We start from the raw sequence: 14,355 nt of genomic DNA, 5'->3' as shown, positions 1-14,355 counted from the left end.
CACCAGATTCTTCTAAAGATCTCTGAGTTTCATCCTGAATGTCATCTTGAGCATTCTCTAGAGTTTGTTGTTCGACTTGAATTTCTTCGAGGTCTACTTTTCTCCCACTTGTCATTTTGGAAATGTGATCTTTCTCCAAAAAGACACCATCTCGAGCAACAAACACCTTGTTCTCAGATGTATTGTAGAAGTAATACCCCTTTGTTTCCTTTGGATAGCCCACAAGGATACATTTGTCAGATTTTGGATGAAGTTTGTCTGAAATTAATCGTTTGACGTATACTTCACATCCCCAAATCTTAAGAAAAGACACATTTGGAGGCTTTCCAAACCATAATTCGTATGGAGACTTTTCGACAGCTTTAGACGGAGCTCTATTTATAGTGAGTGCAGCTGTATTTAGTGCATGTCCCCAAAATTCTAATGGAAGTTCGGCCTGACCCATCATTGACCTGACCATGTCTAACAAGGTTCTGTTCCTCCGTTCCGACACACCGTTCCATTGTGGTGTTCCTGGAGGAGTCAATTCTGATAGAATTCCACATTCTTTCAGATGGTCATCAAATTCATAGCTCAGATATTCACCGCCTCTATCAGACCGCAGTGCCTTAATCTTCTTGCCTAACTGATTCTCTACTTCACTCTGAAATTCCTTGAATTTGTCAAAGGATTCAGACTTATGCTTCATTAGGTAGACATAACCATATCTACTGAAGTCATCAGTGAAAGTGATAAAGTAGCTGAAACCACCTCTAGCATTTGTACTTATTGGTCCACATACATCTGTATGGATTAAACCCAATAGTTCATTTGCTCTTTCTCCAACTTTAGAGAAAGGTTGCTTTGTCATTTTGCCAAGTAAACATGATTCGCATTTACCATAATCCTCTAAGTCAAATGGTTCTAGAATTCCTTCCTTTTGAAGTCTTTCTAAGCGTTTCAAGTTTATATGGCCTAATCGACAATGCCACAGATAGGTGAGATCTGAATCATCCTTTTTGGCCTTTTTGGTATTTATGTTATATACTTGTTTGTCGTGATCTAATAAATAAAGTCCATTGACTAATCTAGCAGATCCATAAAACATCTCTTTAAAATAAAACGAACAACTATTGTCTTTTATTAAAAAGGAAAATCCCTTAGCATCTAAGCAAGAAACTGAAATGATGTTTTTAGTAAGACTTGGAACTTGGAAACATTCTTCCAGTTCCAAAACTAGCCCGGAGGGCAACGACAAATAGTAAGTTCCTACAGCTAATGCAGCAATCCGTGCTCCATTTCCCACTCGTAGGTCGACTTCACCCTTGCTTAACTTTCTACTTCTTCTTAGTCCCTGTGGATTGGAACATAAGTGTGAGCCACAACCTGTATCTAATACCCAAGAAGTTGAATTAGCAAGTATACAGTCTATAACGAAAATACCTGAAGATGGAACGACTGTTCCGTTCTTCTGATCTTCCTTTAGCTTCAAGCAATCTCTCTTCCAATGCCCCTTCTTCTTGCAGTAGAAGCATTCGGATTCAGAAGTGGGTTGACTGACCTTCCTCTTTACAGATTTGGCGCCAGTTTGCTTAATTGGGCTAGCCTTGTTGCCACCTTTCTTAGCATTCCTCTTCTTTCCAGATTTCTTGAACTTGCCCCCACGCACCATAAGCACATCCTGCTTATCACTTTTGAGCGTCTTTTCAGCGGTCTTCAGCATACCGTGAAGCTCAGTGAGCGTTTTGTCCAGACTATTCATACTGTAGTTCAGTTTGAACTGATCATACCCGCTATGAAGAGAATGGAGGATGGTGTCTATAGCCATTTCCTGAGAAAATTGCTGATCCAGCCGACTCATATTCTCAATGAGTCCAATCATTTTGAGAACATGTGGACTTACGGGCTCGCCTTTCTTAAGCTTGGTCTCAAGAATTTGCCTATGAGTCTCGAATCTTTCGACTCGAGCCAGATCTTGGAACATGTTCTTCAACTCACTGATGATTGTGAAAGCATCTGAGTTGATGAACGTTTTCTGCAGATCCGCACTCATGGTGGCGAGCATTAGACATTTCACATCCTTGTTGGCATCAATCCAACGATTGAGGGCTGCCTGAGTGACCCCGTCGCCTGTGGCTTCGGGCATCGCCTCTTCTAGGACATACTCCTTTCCTTCCTGCATAAGAACTATTTGCAAGTTCCTTTGCCAGTCAAGGAAGTTCTTCCCGTTCAACTTCTCCTTTTCGAGAATTGATCGAATGTTGAATGAATTGTTGTTTGCCATAATAAAAACTACAATTGAAAAGAATAAACAAATAAATAACCATTCACAGTTTCTCTTAATAAACTTAAATTCTAGCATACATGCATAATTCAATGTTTATTAAGCATTTTATTCAAGTTATTTGTTCCGGCAGGTGTGAATAAAATTATTCCAAGATCCTAAAATCATTGAAGAACTAAGCACAGTTTGTCGACTTAATCCTAAAACATCTTAGGTAAGCAAAAGCCTTTTGCTAATAGTCTAGAAACTATTCTTGGTTGATAGGTACGTCTAAGAACTTATTAGGTAAACCTATCGATTTTGCCACGACATAAAAGGACTCCTTACTTATATCGTTGAGTTTCACCAAAACTAACATGTACTCACAATTATTTGTGTACCTTGCCCCTTTAGGACCAATAAGTAACACCTCGCTGAGCGAAAACTATTACTAGATTGATGTAAAGGATATCCAAGCAAGTGTATATTTTGGCATGGCACCTTTTAACTCAATTTTTAAGTTTGGAACTTAAGGCTCTTACTATGTTGGTTAGATTTTAAGTGAACTAAAATCCTTAATCATGCAACATAATCAAGCCACAATCTTATGCATAATTAAGACATATTTAAAGCAATAAATAACTTAAAGCATGCACAAGATAAATGTGATCTAGTATGGCCCGACTTCATCTTGAAACTTTGACTTCAAAGTCCGTCTTGAAAATCTCCGTGGGAGGCACCATTTTCTTCAAATAGGATAAGCTATAACTAAAACTAATTACAACTATTTGATGGTACGCAGACCATATTTGAATTGAAAAACAACTTTGGTACTTTAGACCAATTACATTCAAATTAATGGTGCGCAGACCATATTTTCTATCCTATTTGGGCCATACTAGTTACTTCATAACCTGCAAAATAGTACATATACAATATATACCATTCACCCATTCATTATCATGAATGGCCCACATAGCTGGTTAGTAAAACACATTATGCATCACGTAAACATTTGCAGCAATTAATCAAGGGCACCAATAATCTACCAATTATTCAGTCCTTATTAATTCTAATCAAGTTGTTTTAACCTTAAGGATTTGTAGACCTAATCAAGAGTTTATGACTAAAAGGGATCCCACTTAAACCAATAAATTCATATGCTTTACTAATTTTAAACATAAAAATGTATTTCAAGTCTAACCGGAAACATACAAATTTAATTAAAATTTAAAGCTCATATAAATTTATAATTGAATCCAAAAATTTTAATTTAATTTCAGTCGTATTTAAATTAATTCATGATTTTAATTTTAGTAAAATAATCAGAATAAATAAAATTTATTATAATTACAATATTCAAAATTAAAATCCAAGAAAATAATTTAAATTATTAATTTTAAAATTAATTAAAATTACGTAAACTGAAAATTTCAAATTAAACATTCAAAACGATCTAATCGCAACGCAAACACCCTACGCATCGCACGCCCATGGGCCACACGCACACAACCATCGCTGGCCATGTGCGCGCAGCCCATGCGCTCGTTGCATAGCTGCTGCTTCTGTCCATCGCAAGCCATCGCACAAGTTGCTGCTCGCTGCGCGCGCCATCGCTCGATGCACGCGAGCCATCGCTCGCTGTGCGCGCTCGCTGCGCGCGCTCCAGCGCTCGATGCACGCGAGTAATCGCTCGCTGTGCGCGCTCGCTGCGCGCGCTCCAGCGCTCGATGCACGCGAGTAATCGCTCGCTGTGCGCGAGCCATCGATCGCTGTGCGCGAGCAATTGCTCGCTGCGCGCGCCAGACGCTGGGCGCAGCACTCGTGGCACGCGAGCTTGCGCTCGCTGCGCGCGAGGCTGCGCGCGCTTGTGCGAGGCAGTGCGCGTTGTGGCGCAGCTCGCTTGCTGCCCACACGCGACTGCCATGCCTTGCCTTCGCCCATGCCCATTCGTTCATAGCTCGTGGCCCACGACACAAGGCAGGGCTGCTGCCTTGTGCTCGTGCACCATGCCTCTGCTCATTGCATTCGTGCCGCACGGGCGACGAGCTCCCTTGCTCGTCGTCGCATGCCCGCACTATACAACACCCCTTAAGGGTAACACGAAGCGTCCATTGCTTTGTGCGTGCAAGTTATATGAACGAATCGCATAAAAATTTAAAATTTATATTTAAAATTAATGACAAATTAATAAATAATATTAATTTCATAATTTTAGGGCGAAAAAATCGAAAATTTATTATTCAATTGATTTCCGATTATCATGGATTCAAGCCTAGGTCATAAAAATTTAAATTTTATCATAAATTTACAATTTTTATGGTGGTTTTTAATCATAGGTTTCTAATTAAATTATAATTAATTATGAAAATCAAATTAATTCTAAATTATTCTAATTTTCAACTAATTAATCATAATTACAAATTAGATTGCATAATTAACAAGGCTAGGCATTCAAACTTGTTAAACATATACAGTAGGTCAATCAAAAATTCAAGATTTATCAACAAGAATCGCAAATATTTAATTTAACATCTTAAATTTACGAAATTTTGCATTCGAAAAACTAAAACCTTCAAAAAGTCATAGTTAGGCTTCGAATTTGGAATTCTGGGTTCGGCAGAAAAATATTCTTTTTGTCAAAATTTTAGCATGCCTTTTACATGCGGAATTGACACAAAAATCACTCGATTTGGATGAGTAACGAAGAAACTGCCGAAAAACTGCGTACGTATAATTAAATAAACGCAATTTGCAATTAATTAACAATTACGAAAATTAATCACCCCTTTTAATTCTTGCAAATTTGTAATATTTAACCATGTTCATGCAATTTAGATTATGAAAATAATAAGAGGCTCGTGATACCACTGTTAGGTTATGATACATATGACAATTCATAAATCATGCGGAAAAACCATTTAGCCAGGAATACATATTATTTACACATAATCATATAGCATAGTTTAGATGCATACTCTTTGTTGCGTGCCTTCCCTAGCTGCGCCCGAACCGAACAAGAACAAGTCTTTAGGACTCCAAGTGTCGTCCCTCCGTAGATAGTCCACAGCACGTCCGGATCCGCCTTAAGATTGACCAACTAGAATCGCCCTTAAGGTACTAAAGATTTTCGGCACTCTTAGGTAAGAAATGTGTTTGAATTTTCTCTCAAAAACTCACTTTGAATACTTGAATAATCTATGAAAATATGTGACCCTAGGCACGTATTTATAGAGTTATGGAAAGGGTTTTGGAATCCTATTAGGATACTAATTTATTTAATTATAACCCTACTAGGACTCTAATTAAATAATCATTATCTAATAGCTTTAGGATTTTAATCACACTTCGAATCCCGATTGCATCAGGATTCTCGCACAAGCAATGCACGAGCACCGTACACCCGCGCAAGCCATGCGGCCCACGCTAGGCGCACAGCGCACGGCCCACTGCTGTGCTCCGCGCGCGCGCCCAAGGCCTTGGCTGGGCCTGGCCTTGCGCTGGGCCTGGTCGAGGCTTGGCGTGCGCTGGTGTGCGTTGGCTCGCTGGGCGACGGCCTGGCTTCGTGCTGGGCCTTCGTCTAGCGGGCCTCGTCCGATGCTAATTCGTACGATACGCTTCCGATTAAATTCCCGATTCCGGAATTCATTTCCGATACGAACAATATCTAATATTTCCGATTCCGGAATTAATTTCCGTTTCGAACAAATATTTAATATTTCCGTTTCCGGAATTATTTTCCGATTCCGATAATATTTCCGATTCTGACAATATTTCCGTTTCCGGCAATATTTCCGATTTTGGCAATATTTCCATTTCCGATAATATTTTCCGATACGTACCATGTTTCCGTTTCCGGCAACATCTACGACTTGGATAATATTTATATTTCCGATACGATCCATATTTCCGTTTCCGGCAATATCATCGTTTCCGGAGTATTCATTTCTTGCCTGTGACGATCTCAGCTCCCACTGAAACCAAGATCCGTTGATTCCGAATATCCATAGATGGAGTATTTAATGCCATTAAATACTTGATCCGTTTACGTACTATTTGTGTGACCCTACGGGTTCAGTCAAGAGTAAGCTGTGGATTAATATCATTAATTCCACTTGAACTGAAGCGGCCTCTAGCTAGGCATTCAGCTCACTTGATCTCACTGAATTATTAACTTGTTAATTAATACTGAACCGCATTTATTAGACTTAACATAGAATGCATACTTGGACCAAGGGCATTATTTCCTTCACGCTGGCCCATGGCCGCGCGACTGCCGTGCGCGCGCATAGCACAACAGCTCAGGCGTTGCACGCAGTGAGGCAAGGGCGCGGCCCAAAGCCCACCGCCGTGTAGGCCCATGGTCGTGTGTGTATGTGTGTGTGTGAGAGTGTTGCTGGCCGGCTGAGCTTAGGCTTGGTCGGTTGACACACTTACTATTATTCTAATAACCTAACATACATGTTTTTCCATATAACCCTAATCAGTTTAAGCTAAACAAAAGAGAAACCTGTGTAGGCTTTTCTTCTGCAATTAACTGTCATCGTATCATTTTTCTACATTATGTAATAATTCAGAAACACACATTATTCAACTGGTTCCTCTAGATCAATTTAACCCTCCTGATACCCAAATCTGTGTAGGCTATTTGACATGGTCCGACGCAGGTAGAAGATGATAAATAAAATAGGTGATTGGTCGAATGGTGTATGCATGTATACATATAAAAAGTAAAAAAAAAAAAAAAAAATTTGCAATTCATATTACGATACTAATAAGAAGTACATATATATTTAAATATATTATCCAAGAATGATGACATTTAATTGGAAAAGAAAAGCCAAAACATATACTCCCTCCGTTTCTTTTTGTTTGTTACGTATTCCTTTTAGGGTGTTTTACAATGTTTGTTACATGGGAGAATCTTTCCTTTTTATAAACTTATTATACTATCATTTTTTGTGCAATCTTTTAATTTTAATTGGTCCAATTTTTTCAACTCATTAAACTTTTTTGCAATTTCCCAAGTATGTTAAGTTAGCAATCTTTGTGCTTTTCCATTATTGAATCATTTTGATAAATAAAACAATCTTATTGGTTGTTGTATTTGTTAGTGGATTGAGGTTTTACTTGGATTTATTGTTTAATAATAATAAAAAAAAAAGAATCTTTATTATACGTTAATAAACGTGCAAAAGTCCAAACGTAACAAACAAAAAGAAACGGAGAGAGTAGTATTATTGAAAGAGGAGTACTACTCCGTAACATTAATTAAGACATAGACACATAGTAAACCACATTAATTAGGCAGGAAATTGAAAACGCAAACAAACAGGTAATAATTAACTTAATAATACACATATACTGCTCGAGTTTTTAATTAATTAATCCGCGCTCTTTGCAAAGGTAATAGAATTTGATGAGGCGTGCGTAGAGGAACACCATTACTATTTACTACTCAGTACCTAGCAGTAGCTAATTCAAATGAAACTAAAGGTCGTAATTTAGCTAAGTTGGTTTGGGAAAGTGTTATTCAGATATTTTGGTTGCAACTTGCCAACTTGTATGCAAGTGAACAAATTAACATAGTACTTACTGGAGCTGAACTGAACTGAACTGAACTTAATCAAAAATTCAAGATTTATCAACAAGAATCGCAAATATTTAATTTAACATCTTAAATTTACGAAATTTTGCATTCGAAAAACTAAAACCTCCGAAAAGTCATAGTTAGGCTTCGAATTTGAGAATTCTGGGTTCGGCAGAAAAATAATTATTTTTGTCAAAATTTTAGAATGCCTTTTACATGCGGAATTGACACAAAAATCACTCGATTTGGATGAGTAACGAAGAAACTGCCGAAAAACTACGTACGTATAATTAAATAAATGCAATTTGCAATTAATTAACAATTACGAAAATTAATCACCCCTTTTAATTCTTGCAAATTTGTAATATTTAACCATGTTCATGCAATTTAGATTATGAAAATAATAAGAGGCTCGTGATACCACTGTTAGGTTATGATACATATGACAATTCATAAATCATGCGGAAAAACCATAAAGCCAGGAAAACATATTATTTAAACATAATCATTTAGCATAGTTTAGATGCATACTCTTTGTTGCGTGCCTTCCCTAGCTGCGCCCGAACCGAACAAGAACAAGTCTTTAGGACTCCAAGTGTCGTCCCTCCGTAGATAGTCCACAGCACGTCCGGATCCGCCTTAAGATTGACCAACTAGGATCGCCCTTAAGGTACTATTATTTTCGGCACTTTATAGGCAAATGTGTGACTGAATTTTTCTCTCAAAAACTCACTTTGAATACTTGAATTCTCGATGTAAATATGTGACCCTAGGCACTTATTTATAGAGTTTACGGAAAGGAATTATAATCCTATTAGAATACAAATCTATTTAATTATAATCCTAGTAGGACTCTAATTAAACAAACTTTATCTATTAGGATTAGATTTAATCATATTACGAATCCCGGTAGCCTTAGGATTCCGAGTAACACACACGAGTGGGGCACAAGCACCGCACACCCGCACGCAGGCCTTGCGGCCCACGCCGAGCGCACAGCGCAATGCCCACTGTCGCAGCCTTGTCCGCGCGCGCCCAAGCTTCGGCTGGGCCTGGCTTTTGCGCTGGGCCTGGTCGTATGCTTGGCGTGTGGTTGTTGCGCTTGGCTTGCTGGGCGATGGCCTGGCTTCGTGCTGGGCCTTCGTCCGGCAGGCCTCGTCCGATGCTTATTCGTACGATACGCTTCCGATTAAATTCCCGGTTCCGGAATTCATTTCCGATACGAACAATATTTAATATTTCCGATTCCGGAATTAATTTTCGTTTCGAACAAATATTTAATATTTCCGTTTCCGGAACTATTTTTCGATTCCGATAATATTTCCGATTCTGACAATATTTCCGTTTCCGGCAATATTTCCGATTCCGGCAATATTTCCATTTCCGATAATATTTTCCGATACGTACCATGTTTCCGTTTCCGGCAACATCTACGACTTGGATAATGTTTATATTTCCGATACGATCCATATTTCCGTTTCCGGCAATATCATCGTTTCCGGAGTATTCATTTCTTGCCTGTGACGATCTCAGCTCCCACTGAAACCAAGATCCGTCGATTCCGAATATCCATAGATGGAGTATTTAATGCCATTAAATACTTGATCCGTTTACGTACTATTTGTGTGACCCTACGGGTTCAGTCAAGAGTAAGCTGTGGATTAATATCATTAATTCCACTTGAACTGAAGCGACCTCTAGCTAGGCATTCAGCTCACTTGATCTCACTGAATTATTAACTTGTTAATTAATTAATACTGAACCGCATTTATTAGACTTAACATTGAATTCATACTTGGACCAAGGGCATTATTTCCTTCAGAGGGCAGTGGGGCTGGCACAGGAGGAGGCTGAAAATGGTGACGACGGTTGTCGCGAGGTTGATGAAGAAGAAGAGTTCATATGGAGGATGAATGACACTCTATTGGCCAAAATGGTATTCATTTATATAAAAAAGGCACAAGTCATCCCAAAAATGGCATTTAAAATATTATCATTTTTATGTTTATTTAAGTACTTGGAATTTTATCCAAAATAGTACTCATTTATCCAAAATGACACTCATTTAGCCAAAATGGTATTCTTAAATATATCAAATGGCAGTTAGTCACCTAAAAATGACACTTATTTATCCAAAATGGTATGTAAAATGGCACTTATTCACAAAAAAATGTATTCATTTTTCAAATATGGTGTTAGTGTAACCAAAAATGATATTCAGTTTTCAAATATGGTGTTCTTTAATACACTTTGAAATATGTTTGATATAAGGATTATTATCATAATCCACTAACAATATAGATATTGTAATTGGAATGAATAACTTTAATTGAATCCTAAACCAAATTTTACACCATGTTCCCAAAAACTAAACCTAAACACCCTAAACCCTAACCCTAAAGCCTAACCCTAAACCCTAAACCCTAACCTTATCGAGTGATTAACCATGATTCTTATGTCGAATCATAAATCAAATCATTGAATCAAATCATTAACCATATTTGATTGATTAAACTATGATTCCTAAGTCATTAACCATGTTCGATTGACTAACCATGATTCTTAAGTCGAATCATATATCGAATCATATATTGAATCATCAGATCGAATCATTAGAATGATTTACCCATCCAAGATTCTTAAGCCGAATCATAAATCGAATTGATGGATTTTTGGGGTTGACATGCCTGGCATGTTTTTGGGGTTGGCATGTTTTTGTAAGAATTGAATAATTCGAAAATTCATGTTTTGGTCTAAGTAGTTCTTGATCATTAAGTGTACTTAGAATTGAGTCCAAACGAAACGAAACGAAACGAAACAAATCGTAACATTGAATCAACATAAATCGAACCCTAAATCGAATGATCACTTCAATTAGAATAATTATTAACCATGATTCGTAAGTCGAATGAGTAACCATAATATAGATCAAAACACTTGTAATTGGAACGAATAACCTAAATTGAACCCTAAAACCATAAAAACTCCAATGACTAACTTAGAACCCTAAACCCTTTGTCTAATGACCTAAACCCTAATCCCTAATCCTAATGAGTCGAATCTTATGTCGAATCATTGAAACGAATTGAAGGAAATAATTCCCTTGGTCCAAGTATGCATTCAATGATAAGTCCAATATATGCGGTTCAGTATTAATTAACAAGTTAATAATTCAGTGAGATCAAGTGAGCTGAATGCCTAGCTAGAGGCCGCTTCAGTTCAAGTGGAATTAATGATATTAATCCACAGCTTACTCTTGACTGAACCCGTAGGGTCACACAAATAGTACGTAAACGGATCAAGTATTTAATGGCATTAAATACTCCATCTATGGATATTCGGAATCGACGGATCTTGGTTTCAGTGGGAGCTGAGATCGTCACAGGCAAGAAATGAATACTCCGGAAACGATGATATTGCCGGAAACAGAAATATGGATCGTATCGGAAATATAAATATTATCCAAGTCGTAGATGTTGCCGGAAACGGAAACATGGTACGTATCGGAAAATATTATCGGAAATGGAAATATTGCCGGAATCGGAAATATTGCCGGAAACGGAAATATTGTCAGAATCGGAAATATTATCGGAATCGGAAAATAATTCCGGAAACGGAAATATTAAATATTTGTTCGAAACGGAAATTGATTCCGGAATCGGAAATATTAAATATTGTTCGTATCGGAAATGAATTCCGGAATCGGGAATTTAATCGGAAGCGTATCGTACGAATTAGCATCGGACGAGGCCCGCTAGACGAAGGCCCAACACGAAGCCAGGCCATCGCCCAGCAAGCCAACACGCACCATCGCATGCCAAGCCTCGACCAGGCCCAGAGCAAGGCCAGGCCCAGCCAAGGCCTGGGGCGCGCGCGCGAGAGCACAGCAGTGGGCCGAGCGCTGTGCGCCTAGCGTGGGCCGCAAGGCTTGCGCGGGTGTACGGTGCTCATGCAATGCTTGTGCGGGAATCCTAAAGCAATCGGGATTCGAAATATGATTAAATCCTAAAACTATTAGATAATGATTATTTAATTAGAGTCCTAGTAGGATTATAATTAAATAAATTAGTATCCTAATAGGATTCCAAAACCTTTTCCGTAACTCTATAAATAGGTGCCTAGGGTCACATATTTACACAGATCATTCAAGTATTCAAAGTGAGTTTTTGAGAGAAAAATTCAGTCACATATCTTGCCTAAAAGTGCCGAAAATTATTAGTACCTTAAGGGCGATTCTAGTTGGTCAATCTTAAGGCGGATCCGGACGTGCTGTGGACTATCTACGGAGGGACGACACTTGGAGTCCTAAAGACTTGTTCTTGTTCGGTTCGGGCGCAGCTAGGGAAGGCACGCAACAAAGAGTATGCATCTAAACTATGCTATATGATTATGTGTAAATAATATGTATTCCTGGCTAAATGGTTTTTCCGCATGATTTATGAATTGTCATATGTATCATAACCTAACAGTGGTATCACGAGCCTCTTATGATTTATGCGGAATTGTCATATGAACATGGTTAAATATTACAAATTTGCAAGAATTAAAAGGGGTGATTAATTTTCGTAATTGTTAATTAATTGCAATTTGCGTTTATTTAATTATACGTACGCAGTTTTTCGGCAGTTTCTTCGTTACTCATCCAAATCGAGTGATTTTTGTGTCAATTCCGCATGTAAAAGGCATTCTAAAATTTTGACAAAAATAGTGTTTTTCTGCCGAACCCAGAATTCTCAAATTCGAAGCCTAACTATGACTTTTCGAAGGTTTTAGTTTTTCGAATGCAAAATTTCGTAAATTTAAGATGTTAAATTAAATATTTGCGATTCTTGTTGATAAATCTTGAATTTTTGATTGACCTACTGTATATGTTTAACAAGTTTGAATGCCTAGCCTTGTTAATTATGCAATCTAATTTGTAATTATGATTAATTTGTTGAAAATTAGAATAATTTAGAATTAATTTGATTTTCATAATTAATTATAATTTAATTAGATACCTATGATTAAAAACCACCATAAAAATTGTAAATTTATGATAAATTTTAAATTTTTATGACCTAAACTTGAATCCATGTTAATCGGAAATCAATTGAATAATAAATTTTCGATTTTTCGCCCTAAAATTATGAAATTAATATTAATTTATTAATTTGTCATTTAATTTTAAATATAAATTTTTTAAATTTTATGCGATTCGTTCATATAACTTGCACGCACAAAGCAATGGACGCTACGTGTTACCCTTAAGGGGTGTTGTATAGTGCGGGCATGTGACGACGAGCAAGGGAGCTCGTCGCCCATGCGGCACGAATGCAATGAGCAAGGGCATGGTGCACGAGCACAAGGCAGCAGCCCTGCCTTGTGTCGTGGGCTATGAGCAATGGACGAATGGGCATGGGCGAAGGCAAGGCACGGCAGTCGCGTGTGGGCAGCAAGCGAGCTGCGCCACAACGCGCACTGCCTCGCGCAAGCGCGCGCAGCCTCGCGCGCAACGAGCGCAAGCTCGCGTGCCACGAGTGCTGCGCCCAGCGTCGATGCCGCGCGCAGCGAGCGCTGGCTCGCACCAAGCGAGCGCTAGCGAGCGCGCACAGCATGCGCTGGCGAGTGCACGAAGCGAGCGCTGGCCCGCGTGCAGCGAGCGCTAGCGAGCGAACGCAACGAGCGATGGCTCGCTTGCATCGAGCGCTGGCTCGCTTGCATCGAGCGCTGGCGCGCGCGCAGCGAGCACATGCTCGCGTGCATCGAGCGCTGGCGGGCGCGCAGCGAGCACCAGCTCGCACGATGGCTTGCGAAGGGTAGAAGCAGCAGTTATGCGACGCAGCGCATGGGCTGCGCGCACATGGCCAGCGATGGCTGTGTGCGTGTGGCCCATGGGTGTGTGATGCATGAGGTGTTTGCGTTGCGATTAGATCGTTTTGAAATTTTAATTTGAAATTTTCAGTTTACGTAATTTTAATTAATTTTAAAATTAATAATTTAAATTATTTTCTTGGATTTTAATTTTGAATATTGTAATTATAATAAATTTTATTTATTCTAATTATTTTACTAAAATTAAAATCATGAATTAATTTAAATACGACTGAAATTAAATTAAACTTTTTGGATTCAATTATAAATTTATATGAGCTATAAATTTTAATTAAATTTGTATGTTTTCGGTTAGACTAGAAATACATTTTTATGTTTAAAATTAGTAAAGCATATGCATTTATTGGTTTGAGTGGGAGCCCTTTTTAGTCATAAACTCTTGATTAGGTCTACAAATCCTTAAGGTTAAAACAACTTGATTAGAATTAATAAGGACTGAATAATTGGTAGATTATTGGTGCCCTTGATTAATTGCTGCAAATGTTTACGTGATGCATAATGTGTTTTACTAACCAGCTATGTGGGCCATTCATGATAATGAATGGGTGAATGGTATATATTGTATATGTACTGTTTTGCAGGTTATGAAGTGACTAGTATGGCCCAAATAGGATAGAAAATATGGTCTGCGTACCATTAATTTGAATGT

Source organism: Spinacia oleracea, chromosome 3, assembly GCF_020520425.1.
Source record: "Spinacia oleracea cultivar Varoflay chromosome 3, BTI_SOV_V1, whole genome shotgun sequence".
Classification (NCBI taxonomy): Eukaryota; Viridiplantae; Streptophyta; class Magnoliopsida; order Caryophyllales; family Amaranthaceae; genus Spinacia; species Spinacia oleracea.
This window is presented reverse-complemented; position numbering follows the sequence as displayed.